This window comes from Danio aesculapii, chromosome 7 (genome assembly GCF_903798145.1).
Source record: "Danio aesculapii chromosome 7, fDanAes4.1, whole genome shotgun sequence".
Lineage (NCBI taxonomy): Eukaryota > Metazoa > Chordata > Actinopteri > Cypriniformes > Danionidae > Danio > Danio aesculapii.
This window is the reverse complement of record NC_079441.1, coordinates 47,425,797-47,429,921: the sequence shown is the minus strand read 5'-3', so window position 1 is coordinate 47,429,921 and position 4,125 is coordinate 47,425,797.

The window sequence follows — 4,125 nt, the reverse complement described above, 5'->3', positions numbered from 1 at the left end:
GAGCCGGAGCGCGAGTGAGGGAAGAAAGATGGAGAGGGAGGAGTCGGCGCTGAGCAAGGTGGAGGGAGGAGCTGTGGCGCATTGAGATGGAGAGATGGAGGAGACGGAGGGAGTGAGGGAGGGGGGGAGAGCTTAAGACTGGCAGGCAGAGAGGGATAAGGAGTGAGAAGGAGGGGGGGTGGAAGAGAAGCAGCACAAAGCTCAAAACAGGGACAATGTAACTAATGAAATTCAATTCTGCTGTTCATCAGAGCGACGGCAACGGGAAGCAGGAGCTGGGACAGAGAGATGCCAGCATGGGGGGTGGGAAAGGGGGGTGTCCCAGAAATCTGAGTATACCTTTGTGAAACCTGTCTCTAGTCCTCTGTCATCCTGTCAGAACACGGCGATTAATGCTGGGCTTTTATGCAAAAGGCAGCGTTAGTCAAAAGCAACCGCGAGCTGCAATGTGACAAACGGATGACTCATGGAGGTAAACAGGCAGGGTGGATAAACAACAGCCAATGGAGAGAGAGAGAGAGAGAGAGAGAGAGCCAGAGACACAGAATAAAGAGAGAGAGAGAGAGATGAGGAATTTGGCCGAATGGGTTGAGTATGCTTAGCCAATCGCAATAGTGAACTGCAAGGTCAGTCTATGGGGGATTCGCCCTGCGGGATATAATCAGGTGTAAATCCTTGTAAGTCCCCACACCATTATACTAAACAATAAGCGCGAGGTGGTGGCGCGGCAGGTAGAGAGAGTGAGATTACAGGGAGGGGGGGATAATCAAATGCAGATTTGATGGGGGTGGAAGTGAAGGCTGATGTGGAGCACGAGGCACAGGGGTTGTTAAGCAGCACAAACAGACTGAAGAGGTGCCTCGATATTCCTGTCAGTGAGAGGGCAGAGGAGGAAGACGGAGAGAGACGGAACCATGCGTGTGAGGGATTTATCTCGTGCACGGTGCAACCAGATCAAGCCACAATGTGGGAGAGTGTGTGTGATCCACTGTGGATCTGTCCTAGACATTGTGTTAATCTTCCAATGGAACACCAACGCAGATCTGGCAATGGTGTGACTTATTAAATGAGCTGTTGTGTGGTGTATGGCACAAGTCATGTTTTTCTGATAGAATTAGCACTACATGTTATAGAACAGTGCTTTACAGAATTGGCAGTTCCTAAGTGACACTATGAGATGATATTCGCTGCATATATTCACTTAACAAGCTGATTTTAAGGCAGACAGACAATAACAGAGCCACAATCATTCTGCAGAAGCATTATGACTTTGTGGGTGCGATGCAGAGAGTGGCAGAGCAAACATAAATTCTTAAGGAGATCTAATGGTGTTAGTAGAAGTAAACTTTCCATCTCTACTTCACTTTGCTTTTTCACAAAATTGCCTGCTTTGACCTGGCAAGACATGCTCAAGGTTTTTTAGGCCATAAATATTTCCTGTGTTGATGTAATTTCTGAAAATAGGAATTTTAATCTGGTCCTACTGGATAGTCTCGGAAACAAGATTTCAAGTGATATTACAATTGTAATTCTCCTCCTAAAGAGCTACGTACATGTCTCTTTACATTTCAACCCAGGCTCATTCTGAAAACGTGCCTCTATATACATTTCTGGAGAGCGCCAAATACATCCCAGGAGCTACGTTTTTTGCAGTTTTTGTTTTCGCGAATCCACTAGAGGTCGCTGTGTATGCTTTTTCATATCTCAATTGTCTCTTATCAGTGCCATTAGCACCTGCTCTTCTCATGTAAATCCACCAGAGGCCGCTGTTGTTTGACTGAATGACTGACTGACTCTACCGATTAACTGACCCACACTCCTCCTTCCCAAAACGCAACCAATTGTATTGATTGACCTATCCACCCCCTTCCCTAAACCCAACCAACAATTTTCAAAAGCAATCCAGAAAAAGAAAAGCCCTCGTCTGATTTTTACCACGTTTTCAGATTTTACCACATTCTCACCGTGTTATTTACTTGTTTATTTTGTTTTTTGGTTTTTGTTTTACCTGCTTTCTGGAATCGTTCTTCACCAGACTCGAATTCTGTCGTTGTGGTCAAATCCTCTCTGCGTTTCAAGTCCACCAACATACGTGGCCAGCTAACGGGACCAACTGGAAAGAGCGAGAAAGCTGTCCATACAGAGGTAAGCAGTCAGCTGGTAAGTGCAAAAAGGAACGGCATCATACATTTTAAATTTTTAGGCATTCATTTTAAAGATGAAACTCAGCCATACTAGCTCTTCCTACTTAATGATCTCCAGAAATGAATATAGGGCTAGGTTTTCAGAATGACACTATGATGTTCCATTTTATCCTTTCATTTATTTATTGATGCATTTTTTTTGCTGGTCATGACTCAGTAAGGAGAGTTCAGCCCTGCTTTTGGACTATCACTCCAACCCTAATTAAACATACCTGAGCCAGCCAATAAGCATAGTCTTCAGCATTACTAGATCTACTTTCTATTGGGCACACACCTATGCCCAGCTCCCTTCATTGTTCACCTCTCATTAAGAGCTCTAAAATTGTGTAGGCAACATATTTTGCCACTTATAGCCAATTAATCAAGTAGGTGTCATATATTGAAAATCTATACAACAATAATACAACATAGGCCCATTATGAAAATGTACTGCTGTATACATTACTGGAGAGCCCCAAATACATCCCAGAAGCTACTTTTTTTTGCAGTTTTTGTTTTTGCAAATCCACCAGAGGTCGCTGTGTACGCTTTTTGAGCTCTCAAATTTATCTCGCAAGTGCCATTTGCATTTGCTGTTCTCGCATAAATCCACTAGAGGCCGCAGTCGACTGATACACTCTACTCTATCCCTAACCCCAACCAATAGTGTTTTTAAAAGCAGAGATTGACCCGACCTCTCACTTCCCTAAACCTAACCAACAGTTTTAAAAAGCAACCCAGGAAGAGAAAAGCCCTCGCCTCAAATTTTACCACATTCTCATCCTGTTATTTACTTGTTTATTTTATTTTTTGGCTTCTGTTTTTGTCTTACCCCATTTCTGTAACCATTCTTCACAGGACTTAAACCCTGTCATCATCGTAAACTGCTCTGCGTCTCAAGTCCTCCGACGTTCATGGCGAGCTACTGGACAAACTGGTAACAGTGGGAAAGCCATGCATATGGAGTTAAGGTGGTCAGCTGGTAAGCGTGAAAAAGATTAGTGACATATCACCCCGCAGCGTTTGTTTTAAAGATGAAATACAGCCATATGTAGCTCTGGCTACATAATTTGCAATCTCCAGAACTGTTTATAGGGTTACGTTTTCAAAATGAGCCTATGTTGCAATAATAAGAGTTCAGTACAGGGCTGTTCCCTACATTCATCCAAGCTTGCATTATACTCTAACTACAGTTTATATGTGGGACTCTTTTTTTGAAAATAGAAGATGTAGGGAGACTAAAGACCATAGCGCCATGTCTTTACTTTGTTTTCTGTATGTTGCTAACTGACATGGGTAAGCACTGAATGGTCTCGCTAGTGTGCATACACTTATAAGTGAACACTCCTGTTAACACTTTGACAACAACTGCCACATCCAATAATTAAATAATGATTTAATTATTCTTTTATTTCCTTTTCTGGACTATAAGACATTTACTTGAAGCCTATTTGGTCCCTGGTCAGATAATGTCCAAGTTTGTTACTGTTTCTGTAATTTGGCCAGCAACATTTAAAAAAAAAAATTTTTCAAACTTTAAAGAAGTGACACGGCCCAGCACAGTGCTTGGCATCCGATGTAGGATGGGCTTTTAAGGAGCAGTTCTTAGCCAGACATATGAATGCAAAATAGCATATACAGATCAGAAAATATATATATATACAGTTCAAGTCACAATTATTAGCCCTGTATTATTAGCCCCATTTATTTTAAGATTTTTTCCAACACATTTCTAAACATAATAGTTTTAATAACTCATTTCTAATAACTAATTTATTTTATCTTTGCCATGATGACAGTAAATAATATTTGACTAGATATTTTTCAAGACACTTCTATACAGCTTAAAGTGACATTTAAAGGCTTAACTGGGGGTAATTAGGTTAACTAGGCAGGTTGGAGTAATTAGGCAAGATATTGTATATCGATGGTTTGTTTTGTA